This window comes from Pseudophryne corroboree, chromosome 3, assembly GCF_028390025.1.
Source record: "Pseudophryne corroboree isolate aPseCor3 chromosome 3, aPseCor3.hap2, whole genome shotgun sequence".
In the NCBI taxonomy this organism is placed as follows: Eukaryota; Metazoa; Chordata; class Amphibia; order Anura; family Myobatrachidae; genus Pseudophryne; species Pseudophryne corroboree.
In genome coordinates, this window is record NC_086446.1 from 106807370 (window position 1) to 106825315 (window position 17946).

General features: G+C 44.1%; 1 pseudogene; it reads left to right on the forward strand.

The window, feature by feature from the left end:
- The first annotated feature begins 6315 nt into the window (after positions 1–6315).
- LOC134900005 (U6atac minor spliceosomal RNA) lies at positions 6316–6414 on the forward strand (annotated as a pseudogene).
- The last annotated feature ends 11532 nt before the right edge of the window (positions 6415–17946 follow it).

Genomic DNA, 17946 nt, shown 5'->3' on the forward strand with positions numbered 1-17946 from the left:
GCTGCTGCGGGAGCTCCGCTAGCGGCCTGCGGGGTGTTCATTTTAATGGACATCTCATTAAATTGTCGAGTCAGGACCTGCACCTGATCGACCACCTGTTGCAAAGTATTTTGAGGGGTATGCTCCATATTCCCACAAAATTTCAACAGGAGTAGGGCTGCTGAATATGTTACGCACACCAGTGCTAACAGGAGTATACCGGTGTATGAACAGAGAGGGAATTGAAGCAAACGAACTCACAGACAGTATAACATAACATACAAAGGAGGTGATGGAATAACTAATAAACACAAAGTGAATGGAGAAGCCCAAAGGCTCAGGAATTGGGTGTCTCCCTAGTGTCAGGAATGCTCAGATGGAATAGAGCGGACAATGAAGCGATGTGTAGTGATTTCACATGTGGAGCACCTGAAATGATGTTGCTAAGAGCAACAGGAAAAACCCCAAAGGGTTACCAACGGGTGTGGGAATAAACTCCTTGGTCAGAGATAGAAATATAGACACAAGGAGAGTATCCACAATCCTAACCCCCACTTGCAGGGCACAGGTTCAGCTTACTGCCACTAAACTGACACCTGGACGTCCTGCACAGTGAGGGAGGATTAGCAAGCAGGTCTGAGAGTACAGCCGCAAACCTGCTGGGTTCACAGAATAGCAAAAGAACCCCAGCAGGTCAAACAACTGACTCCAGTCTTACTGCTAGGTCCGGATTGGCAGAATGAAGTACCGAATCCCAAGGCCTATTCGCAGTAAGCAACAAGTAAATACAAAGTCACACAGTACTAGCTAACTCTCTGGAACTGACTAACAAACAAAGATTCAGCAGCATTTGCCTAGCCTGAGAGGATGGTTTATATAGCAGGTGCTGTCCACGCCCCACTCAGACCTCACAGACTGTGAGCACAAAACCAGCGCCGGATTCCCTGCCGTGCACAGAGCCTGTAACCACTACACAGTAAAAACCCGGACCGGAGTGTCAGCTGCGCTCAGGTTACTTCGCTAACACTTGCCTCCCGGTTGCCATGGCGACGTGGCAGCACAGAGCAGGGGATCCTAACAATTTGTAATTGTTTTGAATTAAATTAAAAACTAGAAAGGTATATTTTAAATGTGTCTTTATTCATATGCGCACCTGGTAATATAGCGCAATCAGTCATTTCTTTTTCTTTCTTGATTTGAAATATCGGCATTGGGAAAGTCTTGAAATTCCAACTTGTAACCTTGGGATATTATCTGTAAAATCCAAGGATCCAGGTCTGAGCGAAGCCAGACCTGGCTGAAAAATAGTAGACGTGCCCCCACCCGATCGCACTCCCGCAGAGGAGCCCCAGCGTCATGCTGTGGTTTTTGCAGAAGTAGTTGCTGACTTCTGCTCTTGGGAGCCTGAGGGTGTTGTAGGTTTTCTACCTTTTCCTCTCCCTTTTCCTGTGAAAAAAGGGGTACTCTTAGCCTTTTTGTACTTGTTGGGCCGAAAGAACTGCATAGTATGAGAATGATATACTTTTTTAGCCGGTACAGCTGCCGACAGCAGAAATGCTGACTTGCCAAATGTAGTAGTTGATATCATGGCATCTAGTTTCTCTCCAAAGAGGGCCTCACCATTGTAAGGGAGCGCCTCAATATTTCTTTTGGATTCTGCGTCAGCATTCCATTGACGGATCCAGAGCGCCCTGCGGGCTGAAATCGCCATAGCAGAGGCCCGTGAGCCCAGTAAGCCTACGTCCTTCATAGCCTCAACCAAGTAACCTGCAGAGTCTTTCATATGACCTAGAATTTGCAGCATGTCATCTTTATCGACCGTGTCAATATTAACAATCAAGTTATCTGCCCACTTTTCAACTGCGTTACCTACCCACGCAGAAGCAATTGTGGGCCTGAGTAATGTACCCGTAGCAACATAGATGGACTTTAAAGTCGTCTCTAATTTGCGGTCAGCAGGTTCTTTTAATGAAGCTGACCCCGGGGCAGGTAAAATGATTTTCATTGACAACCTAGAGACTGAGGAGTCAATTATTGGGGGTGACTCCCGCTTACGCCTATCCTCTTCAGGGAAAGGGTATGCTACCCGCAACCTTTTAGGGATAGCAAATTTCTTTTCCGGGTTAGCCCAGGATTCCTCAAAAAAGGTATTTAAGTCCTTAGACGGAGGAAAAGTCACCACCTGTTTTTTATTTAATTTAAAATAGTCTTTTTCCTCAGGTGGAGGTGTTGTGTCAGGAAATTCCAACACCTCTTTTATAGCGACTATCATACATTGAATGCTCTTAGCCAGTTTGGGATCTACCCCCTTCAAATCCCCAGTGTCGATGTCAGTGTCGGAATCTGTGTCAGTGTCCCTTTGCGTAATTTTGGCCAGGGACCTTTTCTGGGAACTGGAGGGGTCCCGAGTGGATGTTGTAGGTGAATCAGCAAATAAAGCATCTTCCACAGACTGTCTCCAATGCTTTGTCTGTTCTTCAGACTCAGAGAATTTCCTTGCTAGTTTAGCCATATTACTCTGCAGCTTTCTCACCCACACAGGCTCAGAACACTTGTATCAGCGATGTGTGAGGAGAAGCAGCCTATAGGATCAGCGCTCCGGCGTCTCTGTTTGGAGAAGATGGCGCCAAATGAGTGTAACAAGCAATTCTGAGGTGAAGCCCCACCCCCTGTAATGGCACGGTTCAGCCACAGTAATATTTATACTGGCGGGGGTAGTGTACATCAGCGGCTCACATGTATGTACATTTTGCCAGTGAGAGAAAGGATTTGTCATGTCCCTCAGAGCGCGCCCCCCCCCCCCCCCTGCGCCCTGCACCTTGTGCTGAGAGACATGTTGCTGCGCAGCGTCCCGCGCTGCGCTGGCACCTTTATGCCGCCATGATGACCGGAGGACCCCTCTCTGCAGGTCTCCGGTTAATACTCACCAGCCTTCTGACTTCTGGCTCTGTTAGTGGGTGGCGGCAGTGCTGTGGGAGTGAGCAGCAGCCAGGCAAGGGCTGTGTTCAGTACCCTTCAGGAGCTAATGGTGTCCAGTCAACGGAAGCAGAGCCATTAAACTGAGAAGTCGGTTCCTACTCCCCCCCCCCCCTAAGTCCCACGATGCAGGGAAACTGTTGCCAGCAGCTTCCCTGTAAAATAAAAAACCTAACAATGTATTTTTCAGTAGAGCTTCACTGATGTGCAGCCAGTCTCCTGGGCACATTTTCTAAACTGAGGTCTGGAGGAGGGGCATAGAGGGAGGAGCCAGTTCACACTGTTGAAAAGTCTTAAAGTGCCGAAGGCTCCTTCGGAACCGTCTATACTCCATGGTACTAAAATGGACCCCAGCATCCTCTAGGACGTAAGAGAAATGCATAGTTTTTGTAATTATCATAAATAGAGTAAGATACATTAGTAGTGTATCACTCTGATGTATTAGTCACATTGTTATGACCACCTCCTACATTTGATGTTGGCAGCGTGTAGCCCATGAAGAACGTCACGTGTCTTGTGCTGGTTTGGTGGGTATATAAGGTGTGCGATAGGCCGACTGCACACATATCACTCATTGCTGCCATGGGTAAAAGGGTCGATCTATCTGAGTTGCATAAAGGGATGATTATCGGCTTTTGGGGGATGTAGTTATGGGACCGGCAGTCACGAGATGCCCCCCCCCCCCGGGATTCTGCTGCCGGGATCCCGCATCGATATGCTGACTGCCGGTCACACATACCACACCCGGTTTTCGGGCTAAGGGTGGCAGTCTTTGTCCAGCCACAATACACCTTCACCACAGCGCAGTTTGTGAGCTGTTTGCACACTGCTGCAATGAAGGTTTATTGTGACTGGACAAATGGCACCATTGTGAATAACAGACGTGGAAACTGCGGAGAACCACGTGCCATTGATGTGAGAGGTGAATGTCGGCTACGAAGGTGCGTAAGGGCTGACTGAAACACTACAGTGGAGCAGCTCACCGTCATAATGAACCTGGGGGCTACCAGACGTGTGTCTAAAATGACAGTTCAGCGAACCCTGCTGCGTATGGGGCTCCAAAATGGTTACTATGGCTATTAGCTGGTGGTCATAATAATGTGACTCGACAGTGTAGTTCAGCCTCAAAGTGGGCAGTTCAAAGTGGTCCAGACCTTTACAACGTGATATGGATGATTGGACCCCAGGTAGTAATACATAACTACATTGGGGAACACCATTTTATAATTTCTTTTAAACTAATTAGCCCACACCAACTACACAGGGGTGCGGGAACAAACTAATGCTATATTGTCATGGGTCAGGTTTGAGGGCCCATTCTCCCTATGCTATCCTGCTCAGGATCATTGGAACTATGGCAGAAGGATCCCACGCTGCTGGTTTCGCTACTATAGTGCCACCAGCCTTGGGTGGCATAGCCTGGTGCTGGTATGTTCGTGTTGGGTGTGGATCATTAGATCGACAGTGACTAGGTTGACAATTTTTAGGTCGACCACTATAGGTCAACAGTCACTAAGTCGACAGGGTTTGAAGGACGACAGGGTTTCTAGGTCGACATGTTATAGGTCGACAGGTCAAAAGGTCGACATGAGTTTTTCATGTTTTTTTGGTGTCGTTTTCTCCGTACAGTGCCCGGGAACCCCAATTAGTGCACCGTATCCCCTCGCATGGCTCGCTTCACTCGCCATGCTTCGGGCAAGGTGCCTCGCTCCGCTACAGCTACGCTCGGCACAGGTTACTATTCCCAATCGTAGTCCGTGTGGATCGTTAATTATGAAAACGTTCAAAAAAAGAACAAAAATGTGAAAAACTCATGTCGACCTTTTGACCTGTTGACCTAGAACATGTCGACCTAGAAACCCAGTCGACCTTCAAACTCTGTCGACCTAGTGACTGTCAACCTATAGTGGTCAACCTAAAGATTGTCGACCTAGACGCTGTCGATCTTCAGACCGGATCTCGTTCGTTTTAGGGGAGGACTCACGATTTTCAACCACTGATTTTGCAGATGCTAGCCTAGGCTACAAATCATTTGTGCTGATTTAAACTTTTTGATGTTTTTTTCACCTCTTTTTTTTTTTTTCCTTTTAGATCTGCGCTAAAGATCATCATTAGTGCTAGTCTTGCACCAGGAGGGGAAAACGGATGCACATCTTCAGAGAAATATACGGGACTGCTTTTCCCTTACATAAGATGCAGTAGCAGGACATTAGTGTGCTCTGTACCTTCGCTCCACTGTGCAGCTTCTCTAAGCGCAGAGAGGCGCAATGACGAGATCCATCTCAGTCTCCACACACAGGGGTAAATTTACTAAGATGGGAGTTCTATTTAAGATGGGATGTTGCCCATAGCAACCAATCAGATTCCAGGTATTATCTTCTAGAAGCTGCTAGATAAATGAGAAGTAGAATCTGATTGATTGCTATTGGCAACATCCTATCTTAAATAGAACTCCCATCTTAGTAAACTTACCCCACACTGAAATATACTAACTTGTTCTCACCAGGACATTACATAGTTTAACACAGTATTAATCTGCAGTGCAAGGTATGATTTCTTTATACAGTACAATTTAATAACAAAAAAATGCTCCACTAATGTACTTTATTGTAAAATGCCAGGACATTGTTGTATGAAAGGAGAGAAAGTTAGCACCAGGCCCATCTTAACGTATAGGCACACTGGCCAGCTGCCCAGGGACCCAAAATTCTAGGGGCCACCGAGCAGGGGCGAGTGGTAGACACACAATTAGAGCGGCCAGCCTGCATTTTCTATTTGCCTCCCAGCTTGCAGCCAGACAGTGAAAGGCTGTCAGCATGCTGATTAGTTAATGGCTGGAACTGTCCACCAATCAGAGTGCTGACAACCATTCACTGTATGGAAGCATGTGTAGAGACAACGCAGCACTGCTGTTATGATTACTTACTTTTTTTTATTGTTCCCGTGAATCAGTGTTTAGAGACCTCAGTGCATTGCTTTGCCTGGGGCCTACAATGCTGTTAAGACAGCCCTGGCTAAGTACTCCCCTTGCAGGAGCGTTTTAATAGAGGAGGGGGCCTGTATGCAGACTTTGGGTGGACCCCCTCCTCCCCACAGCCCCGTAAGCTCCAGCATTGTGCCGGAGTCTACTGCCCATGTGCAGGTCTCTGGAAAGATGGCGCCTGCCATGGTCCAGAGACAAATTTTTAACTGTGCATGTGCAGCAGCCATTTTTGGTTGGATTTTTGCTGCTGATGCAGCACCCTTCGCAGGACTCTGGAAAGGTAAGTATTTAAACAACATGGGTGCGGTGTGGGCACCCCCTGGACCCAGGGCCCGTGTGCACCACACACATTGCACCCATGATAGAAACGCCAATGCCCCCTTAACAAGGTTGACAGAGGTCCCAGTGACCTTTGCAATACACATACGGTTAAGGCATTGCCACATACTTTGTGTCATCTCTAACCATGTTTTTGATCAGATGGCATTATGGGGGTTATTCAGGTTTGTTAGCAACCAAAAAAGTTAGCAATTGGGCAAAACCATGTTGCTCTGCAGGTGGGGCAGATGCAACATGTGTAGAAAGAGTTAGATTTGGGTGGGTTATATTGTTTCTGTGCATGGTAAATACTGGCTGCTTTATTTTTACACTGCAGCTTAGATTTCAGTTTGAACACACCCAAATCTAAGTCTCTCTGCACATGTTACATCTGCCCCACCTGCAGTGCAGCATGGTTTTGCCCAATTGCTAACTTTTTTGGTTTGCTAAAAAACCTGAATAACCCCCTATATCTCATGGTTCGGCAGAGTAATAGCAATAAAAATGAATCTCCTACCGTGGCCTTAGTTTATCGCAGACTCTGCTAGCTCCCTGATGCTGTCCTTTCCCAGCTCCATAAATGGTTTGTGTGGAAGAAAAAGATTCAGAGAACTAGTTTTCTAACTCTTTGCAGAGCTAAGTGGTGTCTGAGTATTCCCAGACATTAAACTGTATTATTTAGCAATGTATCTTGGTCAGGCTTATTGATTTTTGGAATCATATTTATGAATATTAATATTTAATATAACATATATGGTTATTAATATATGGATATATTTAAATTAATATGCGTTATCATATATATCTGCAAATATATTATGTCAGGCTTACAAATTAATTGGCTGATAAATATATGCAGTCCTTATATATATATGACTTATGAAATTATGAAGTTAAGATTCCTTAAAGAGAGTTCAAGCTTGAATATTACCGCTCTTTTTATATGATTATTTATTTACAGGCAGATCAAACCGTACAGAATAAGATATACACAGTAGTGATATATATACTAATTATTATATTAAGCTATGCTATGCTTCCTTCGTTATATAACATAAAACAACATGACATAAGTTTCACAAACAGTTCAATTACTAACATAAAATGTATACTTGCAAGTTACATATCCTTTCCTTCTGCATCTCTCCTTCCCCTCTTCATGACTTCTTCTCTTCCTGACCGACCTTCCTTCTCCTCCTTCTCCTCCTTCCTTCTCCTTCTAACTCCTAACTAAAAAGCCTGCTCCTTTTATCCCATATTTTACCAATTCAAACTATCATATTCTCATAGTTTCCAATGGAATAGGTAATTATAGGTTTGTCAGATTCCAAGGTGTAATAAAACAAACATTGAACTGGGCTGTCGTGTCCTGTTCACGGAGGCATGGTGTCATAAAAGTGTGGTGTCCACACTGCCTTAAGCAAGTATAGTATTGTAAAATCTGGAATGTCTTTTCATCCAAAGTTCTGTTGTATTGACAAGTTTTCCTGGGGTGGGTTACACCATGTTTTATCAATGGATGTGATCTCTTTTCATAGTAGTTAATTTATGCTCCCTAGCTTTAACCTTTACTGGACAATAGACAAACCAGTTTTATAATTGCTAAAGGTATTGCAATCTTGATTCTGATCTAAATGTACACCTGTGAATTCCAATGACCAACAGAGCTCTGTCACACACCTATTATCATTTATGGCCTAATACCTTTTCTCTACAATGACTCTTGATCTTACTGTGACCTCTCTAGCCTTATTTATGGCTAGAGCAGAATAAACCTGTTCCCTACACTGTTTTACCATCTTGCAGTAAAACACAAATATACAGTATATCTATATAAACACATACACAAACCTAATCTCTTAAATCAGCTAAACATTACCTCATACATTCAAACTTATTTCATATCTATTCCTTACTATATATATCCACTATACACTATGGTTACATCACTTATTTATAATGAATTATTTTAATTCAGACAATATCCATTGCCCTAATATTATACTAAGTGCAGACAATTACCTATAAGGCAACAGTCGCCCCCTTGTGGCCATGAGAAATTATTTTGATTGGCCACACATTAAACTAGCGTAATTGCTTCCAAATACATTTCAAAATATTCCTTCAAACATAACTTTCGTTGTAACCATAATATATACCATAAGTGTAATAATAATAACCATTATGATTTAAAAAAATCTCTAAAAATTCTTAGCTTACCTAACCTTATTCTACTTTTACTTTTAACTAAAGCAGACCAAGACTGAGGTTTTATTCAGTATTCATGAGGAAAACTAATTTCTACAGACATTTGGAATACCATAGCCCGATTGTAGACCTTTTTTTCTGTATCTGGATCAGTACGTTTGGACATTTTTGCTGTTCTTGTCTGTAGCAATTTACTGGGATAAGACTGTCATCTGCGTGGTTTGCTTGCAATTGGAGACGCCTTGCGTTTGCATTATGGAGGCAGTTGAAGTAGAATTCTTCATAGCAGCTGCTCCTTTGCTTGCCATTTCGCTGTTTGAGACAGAGGGCTTTGTACGTCGAGTGCTGTATATTTTGCGTACTGTAATCTTGAGTTTGCAACTCAGTACTTGTGACAACCCTCAGTAATGGTCTTTATACAGTCCTTAGCAGTTCTGTTTCCTTTGCGTTTATCCAATACCGCAGTTGTGACCAGTGTCCATATTGCTTTGCACAAAACAGGTTGTGATTTTGAATAGAACAGGCATATACAGTATGAACCAGTCTTTTTTTCTTTCTTTCTTTCTTTCTTTCTTTCTTTCTTTCTTTCTTTCTTTCTTTCTTTCTTTCTTTCCTTGTTAATAGTAGGTCTTAATTGTCTTCGGGCAATAGTACCACAAATGGCTGCGAGTAGTACACCTACTCTGTTTACTGTATTTCCTCACTGAATAAATTACCATGCAGTCTTAAGTCTCCTTATTCTACCTTGTCTCTATTTTATATATCTCAGTCTAAAATAACCTTATACCAGTTTAACCCATATAAAGGCGTTTTCTATCCTACCTATATTTTGACTAATAATTATTTAAAATGCTTTTGATGTGTATATAGTAACATCCTATCAATACAATAAATGAATACAATTTTGCTTCAAACAGATATTAAATATCATTTAGGAATGGCTTTGACTATATCTAATTCCATCCAGTATCATTTTATATGCAGCCATGTGCATATACACTGACCCTGTTATGCTACAAATAATTCTCTTTGACTTGTTACAGTCTTTATTAAGAGAATTATTCATCCCACTTAATAATCTCGGCCCAATTTGTTACAACGGGGTATGCCATCCTTTATTAGATATTTAATTACTTTTGAAGCTTTGTGAAGGAAGCATAGGTAGTATCTACTGTGTAATATATAAAAAAAACATAAAATATTTACAAGGTATATAATAAGAATTTACTTGCCGATAATTCTATTTCTCGTAGTCCGTAGTGGATGCTGGGGACTCCGTAAGGACCATGGGGAATAGCGGCTCCGCAGGAGTCTGGGCACAAAAGTAAAGCTTTAAGACTACCTGGTGTGCACTGGCTCCTCCCCCTATGACCCTCCTCCAAGCCTCAGTTAGGATACTGTGCCCGGACGAGCGTACACAATAAGGAAGGATTTTGAATCCCGGGTAAGACTCATACCAGCCACACCAATCACACCGTATAACTTGTGATCTAAACCCAGTTAACAGCATGATAACAGAGGAGCCTCTAGAAAAGATGGCTCACTACAGCAATAACCCGATTTTTGGTAACAATAACTATGTACCAGTATTGCAGACAATCCGCACTTGGGATGGGCGCCCAGCATCCACTACGGACTACGAGAAATAGAATTATCGGTAAGTAAATTCTTATTTTCTCTGACGTCCTAGTGGATGCTGGGGACTCCGTAAGGACCATGGGGATTATACCAAAGCTCCCAAACGGGCGGGAGAGTGCGGATGACTCTGCAGCACCAAATGAGAGAACTCCAGGTCCTCCTCAGCTAGGGTATCAAATTTGTAGAATTTTACAAACGTATTTGCTCCTGACCAAGTAGCTGCTCGGCAAAGTTGTAAAGCCGAGACCCCTCGGGCAGCCGCCCAAGATGAGCCCACCTCCCTTGTGGAGTGGGCATTTACAGATTTTTGGCTGTGGCAGGCCTGCCACAGAATGCGCAAGCTGAATTGTACTACAAATCCAACGAGCAATAGTCTGCTTAGAAGCAGGAGCACCCAGCTTGTTGGGTGCATACAGGATAACAGCGAGTCAGATTTTCTGACTCCAGCCGTCCTGGAAACATATATTTTCAGGGCCCTGACAACGTCTAGCAACTTGGAGTCCTCCAAGTCCCTAGTAGCCGCAGGCACCACCATAGGTTGGTTCACGTGAAACGCTGAAACCACCTTAGGGAGAAACTGAGGACGAGTCCTCAATTCCGCCCTGTCCGAATGGAAAATCAGATAAGGGCTTTTACAGGATAAAGCCGCCAATTCTGACACGCGCCTGGCCCAGGCCAGGGCCAACAGCATGACCACCTTCCATGTGAGATATTTTAACTCCACAGATTTAAGTGGTTCAACCCAATGTGACTTTTGGAACCCAAAAACTTCATTGAGATCCCAAGGTGCCACTGGAGGCACAAAAGGAGGCTGTATATACAGTACCCCTTTTACAAACGTCTGAACTTCAGGGACTGAAGCTAGTTCTTTTTGGAAGAAAATTGACAGGGCCGAAATTTGAACCTTAATGGACCCCAATTTCAGGCCCATAAACACTCCTGTTTGCAGGAAATGTAGGAATCGACCCAGTTGAAATTCCTCCGTCGGGCCTTACTGGCCTCGCACCACGCAACATATTTTCGCCAAATGCGGTGATAATGTTTTGCGGTTACATCCTTCCTGGCTTTGATCAGGATAGGGATGACTTCATCCGGAATGCCTTTTTCCTTCAGGATCCGGCGTTCAACCGCCATGCCGTCAAACGCAGCCGCGGTAAGTCTTGGAACAGACAGGGTCCTTGCTGGAGCAGGTCCCTTCTTAGAGGTAGAGGCCACGGATCCTCCGTGAGCATCTCTTGAAGTTCCGGTTACCAAGTCCTTCTTGGCCAATCCGGAGCCATGAATATAGTGCTTACTCCTCTCCATCTTATAATTCTCAGTACCTTGTGTATGAGAGGCAGAGGATGGAACACATACACTGACCGGTACACCCACGGTGTTACCAGAGCGTCTGCTGAGGAAGTCTGCTTCCCAGTTGTCCATTCCCGGAATGAACACTGCTGACAGTGCTATCACATGATTTTCCGCCCAGCGAAGAATCCTTGCAGCTTCTGCCATTGCCCTCCTGCTTCTTGTGCCACCCTGTCTGTTTACGTGGGTGACTGCCGTGATGTTGTCCGACTGGATCAACACCGGCTGACCTTGAAGCAGAGGTCTTGCTAAGCTTAGAGCATTGTAAATGGCCCTTAGCTTCAGGATATTTTTGTGAAGTGATGTCTCCAGGCTTGACCATAAGCCCTGGAAATTCCTTCCCTGTGTGACTGCTCCCCAGCCTCGCAGGCTGGCATCCGTGGTCACCAGGACCCAGTCCTGAATGCTGAATCTGCGGCCCTCTAGAAGATGAGCACTCTGCAACCACCACAGGTGGGACACCCTTGTCCTTGGTGACAGGGTTATGCGCTGATGCATCTGAAGATGCGACCCGGACCATTTGTCCAGCAGGTCCCACTGGAAAGTTCTTGCGTGGAATCTGCCGAATGGGATTGCTTCGTAGGAAGCCACCATTTTTCCCAGAACCCTTGTGCATTGATGCACTGAGACTTGGCTCGGTTTTAGGAGGTTCCTGACTAGCTCGGATAACTCCCTGGCTTTCTCCTCCAGGAGAAACACCTTTTTCTGGACTGTGTCCAGGATCATCCCTAGGAACAGAAGACGAGTCGTCGGAACCAGCTGCGATTTTGGAATATTGAGAATCCAACCGTGCTGCCGCAACACTACCTGAGATAGTGCTACACCGACCTCCAACTGTTCTCTGGATCTTACCCTTATCAGGAGATCGTCCAAGTAAGGGATAACTAAAACTCCCTTCCTTCGAAGGAGTATCATCATTTCGGCCGTTACCTTGGTAAAGACCCGGGGTGCCGTGGACCATCCAAACGGCAGCGTCTGAAACTGATAGTGACAGTTCTGTACCACAAACCTGAGGTACCCTTGGTGAGAAGGGTAAATTGGGACATGAAGGTAAGCATCCTTGATGTCCCGAGACATCATGTAGTCCCCTTCTTCCAGGTTCGCAATCACTGCTCTGAGTGACTCCATCTTGAATTTGAACCTCCGTATGTAAGTGTTCAAAGATTTTAGATTTAGAATCGGTCTCACCGAGCCGTCCGGCTTCGGTACCACAACAGTGTGGAATAATACCCCGTTCCCTGTTGCAGAAGGGGTACCTTGATTATCACCTGCTGGGAATACAGCTTGTGAATGGCTTCCAAAACTGCCTCCCTGTCAGAGGGAGACGTCGGTAAAGCCGACTTTAGGAAAACGGCGAGGGGGAGACGTCTCGAATTCCAATTTGTACCCCTGAGATATCACCTGAAGGATCCAGGGGTCTACTTGCGAGTGAGCCCACTGCGCGCTGAAATTCATTGAGACGGGCCCCCACCGTGCCTGAGTCTGCTTGTAAAGCCCCAGCGTCATGCTGAGGGCTTGGCAGAGGCGGGAGAGGGCTTCTGTTCCTGGGAACTGGCTGATTTCTGCAGCCTTTTCCCTCTCCCTCTGTCACGGGGCAGAAATGAGGAACCTTTTGCCCGCTTGCCCTTCTGGGAACGAAAGGACTGCGCCTGATAATACGGCGTCTTCTTATGTTGAAAGGCGACCTGGGGTACAAACGTGGATTTCCCAGCTGTTGCCGTGGCCACCAGGTCTGAAAGACCGACCCCAAATAACTCCTCCCCTTTATAAGGCAATACTTCCAAATGCCGTTTGGAATCCGCATCACCTGACCACTGTCGTGTCCATAACCCTCTTCTGGCAGAAATGGACAACGCACTTACACTTGATGCCAGTCGGCAAATATTCCGCTGTGCATCCCGCATATATAGAAATGCATCTTTTAAATGCTCTATAGGCAATAATATACTGTCCCTATCTAGGGTATCAATATTTTCAGTCAGGGAATCCGACCACGCCAACCAAGCACTGCACATCCAGGCTGAGGCGATTGCTAGTCGCAGTATAACACCAGTATGTGTGTAAATACATTTTAGGATACCCTCCTGCTTTCTATCAGCAGGATCCTTAAGGGCTGCCATCTCAGGAGAGGGTAGAGCCCTTGTTCTTACAAGCGTGTGAGCGCTTTACCCACCCTAGGGGGTGTTTCCCAACGCACCCTAACCTCTGGCGGGAAAGGATATAATGCCAATAACATTTTAGAAATTATCAGTTGTTATCGGAGGAAACCCACGCATCATCACACACCTCATTTAATTTCTCAGATTCAGGAAAACTACAGGTAGTTTTTCCTCACCGAACATAATACCCCTTTTTGGTGGTACTCGTATTATCAGAAATGTGTAAAACATTTTTCATTGCCTCAATCATGTAACGTGTGGCCCTACTGGAAGTCACATTTGTCTCTTCACCGTCGACACTGGAGTCAGTATCCGTGTCGGCGTCTGTATCTGCCATCTGAGGTAACGGGCGCTTTAGAGCCCCTGACGGCCTATGAGACGTCTGGACAGGCACAAGCTGAGTAGCCGGCTGTCTCATGTCAACCACTGTCTTTTATACAGAGCTGACACTGTCACGTAATTCCTTCCAACAGTTCATCCACTCAGGTGTCGACCCCCTAGGGGGTGACATCACTATTACAGGCAATTTGCTCCGTCTCCACATCATTTTCCTCCTCATACATGTCGACACAAACGTACCGACACACAGCACACACACAGGGAATGCTCTGATAGAGGACAGGACCCCACTAGCCCTTTGGGGAGACAGAGGGAGAGTTTGCCAGCACACACCAGAGCGCTATATATATACAGGGATAACCTTATATAAGTGTTTTTCCCCTATAGCTGCTGTATTTTTAATACTGCGCCTAATTAGTGCCCCCCTCTCTTTTTTAACCCTTTCTGTAGTGTAGTGACTGCAGGGGAGAGCCAGGGAGCTTCCCTCCAACGGAGCTGTGAGGGAAAATGGCGCCAGTGTGCTGAGGAGATAGGCTCCGCCCCCTTCTCGGCGGCCTTATCTCCCGTTTTTCTGTGTATTTTGGCAGGGGTTAAATTCATCCATATAGCCCAGGAGCTATATGTGATGCATTTTTTGCCATCCAAGGTGTTTTTATTGCGTCTCAGGGCGCCCCCCCCCCAGCGCCCTGCACCCTCAGTGACCGGAGTGTGAAGTGTGCTGAGAGCAATGGCGCACAGCTGCAGTGCTGTGCGCTACCTTGTTGAAGACAGGACGTCTTCTGCCGCCGATTTTCCGGACCTCTTCTGTCTTCTGGCTCTGTAAGGGGGCCGGCGGCGCGGCTCTGGGACCTATCCATGGCTGGGCCTGTGATCGGTCCCTCTGGAGCTAATGTCCAGTAGCCTAAGAAGCCCAATCCACTCTGCACGCAGGTGAGTTCGCTTCTTCTCCCCTTAGTCCCTCGATGCAGTGAGCCTGTTGCCAGCAGGTCTCACTGAAAATAAAAAACCTAAAACTAAACTTTTCACTAAGCAGCTCAGGAGAGCCACCTAGTGTGCACCCTTCTCGTTCGGGCACAAAAATCTAACTGAGGCTTGGAGGAGGGTCATAGGGGGAGGAGCCAGTGCACACCAGGTAGTCTTAAAGTTTTACTTTTGTGCCCAGACTCCTGCGGAGCCGCTATTCCCCATGGTCCTTACGGAGTCCCCAGCATCCACTAGGACGTCAGAGAAAATACAATGATATAAAATATATATATATATATATCAGACAAATGTTTACATATATGTGATTAAGGTATATGAAGGGATGAGACAGTTCTGTATAATCACAGTGATGAGATGTGCTGTACACTGTTGTGGGGGTGTACATGTAGTTTGAAAGACAAGTAATGATTACTTGTGATGAAAGGGTTAATGAAAACCTTCCCCTTTCTTGTGAAACTGGAAAACTCCTTGAGGATTTGTCCATATATCAGTCTTTAGGGATGCTATGTAGAATTTGCTGGACAGCAGCGATGAAAGGGTTAATGAAGACCTTTTCCCTTGTAAATTGGAGTCTTTTTGGAGTCTTGCACCATTCTGTATACAGGTTGCCAGGATTACTATGAATCAAACAAAAAGACATACAATGAATATCACAGATATTTATACAGTGATTTAACATAGCTTGCTATGCATTCTGTCCTATCTGCTGCATGTTATCAGGTACAGAATTTACAAATGTGTCTTTAAAGATTGAATAACAAACAAACAATTGTTTCTGGCCTGTGCCAATCTTTCCTGTCACATTGTGTGTCAATGACAGCACAATTGTCGCTGCAGATATGATGCAGGTTTAATTTGGAAACTGTGGCTGTTTGAACATCAAAGCAAACAATGGCTACATTGGATCTAACAAGTAAAGGAATGATACTACCGTATTCACTTGTGACCATACTCCCTTGTGACGCAGCCTGGTCCCAGACTGTCTCCAACCATAGCGTTTGCTGCTTGGCATGGCTTCTTGGTCTTGAAGCATCTTGTATTTCCTGAAAAATATTCTTGTGGGGAGAGAAACTTGTTAGACTTTGCCAAATATGTATTGCAAGTCCCAGGGCTTTCTGTCTTTCCACACCTGTAATAAAATGGTTATGGCACCAGGGCATAAAAATATTCTCATCCTGGTGATACTTTGTGACATTGTTAATTGGTGTGTGGTTTGCAGAATGACACTCTGCATGTGGTCTCTCTGAGAGTATGCAAACATTTTCACCATCACTAGAAGTCTCTGAGTGCTCGGTGGGGGTTACATAAGTTTGGGAACTTTGTTTGTAAACATGCATTCCTGAATTAATTTCATGGATTTTCCCTTTAAACATGTTTCCAGGTGAATACATTTCAAGGTTTGCAACTCTGGTTGCCATGGGAGTTTTCACCATGGGGAACTTCTCCACCCCTGTGTGCACTGTACTGCTGCTATCAGTGTTTAAGTCTGCTGACAATTCACCTTTGCCTAAGGGCATAACAAATTCTTCATTTACATTGGGAACTCTGAGAGTGTATTCAGCAGAATACTCATAATCTGAGTTACAATAATCTTCCCCTTTAGTAGAAACAGTATAGGGGACATCTCCTATTGCTGCTACCTCCTTTACATTAATGTGCTGTCTGATGATAGACACATCCGGCACATTGCTACTTTATTCATTTACCACAGAGGCTGTTCTGCTTGTGGTCTGTGTGACCATAACAGACTCCATGCGCTGCACATTGATGCAGTCCTGCAACATGTAACTTTTATTCATTTTAGGATCTTGACTGATTAAGTCATTTCTGAATCCTGTAGACAGTGTCTCACATACTACACTATTTCTGTTAGGTGTTTCCATAACCTCAGCTTGCTTGCTGGATGTTATCTCTTCATGAGAGATCTTGACAATTTGATTACAAACTGCCAGACTTTTTGCTTTTGACTTAATCTTTTTCTATTTATTTTCCTGTTTAAGGGACTTAAATAATGAATGCATTTTTGCATTAATGGTCAGGCAGGCCTTACGAAGACGTGAACCTGATTCTTCTTTACATTTCTGTTTGGCTTCTAAAGCCGCAGTTCTGCGCATTTTTCCTAATGCTGCTGCAACTTTTTGCATATTTAACATTGCAATGCTAAATTTATATATTCTTTGTTTTTAGTACTGAAGGTATCCTCTCCTTAAGATTGACCGGTGTCTTAAGGTTAAACTCTAATACCTGGTACATTTATACATTTATTTGGAAATACTCATTTCCACTGTGCACAATTTCTATTCTAGGCCTTTAAATTCTTTATTCTCATTTGTAACCTATTCCACTGTGATCTTGTACTTTGCCAGCAGGCTTACAGCCATTGGTGCTGCTTCCTAATAGATATTATGTTAGTTAAAATAACGTATATTGCACTAACACATTTATCCTAGGTTATACAGAATACAAAATTGACATTACACAATGGTAATAAATTTTCATAGATACATCCCCACCGTGATTCTGCAGATTTGGTAGCCAGCTTATAGCATTTGCTACTCCTCATAAATATTATAAATCAGATAATCAGATTCAGTAATAACAAGTCCAATTCGTGGTCGCCAATATTGATTTTTGGAATCATATTTATGAATATTAATATTTAATATAACATATATGGTTATTAATATATGGATATATTTAAATTAATATGCGTTATCATATATATCTGCAAATATATTATGTCAGGCTTACAAATTAATTGGCTGATAAATATATGCAGTCCTTATATATATATGACTTATGAAATTATGAAGTTAAGATTCCTTAAAGAGAGTTCAAGCTTGAATATTACCGCTCTTTTTATATGATTATTTATTTACAGGCAGATCAAACCGTACAGAATAAGATATACACAGTAGTGATATATATACTAATTATTATATTAAGCTATGCTATGCTTCCTTCGTTATATAACATAAAACAACATGACATAAGTTTCACAAACAGTTCAAT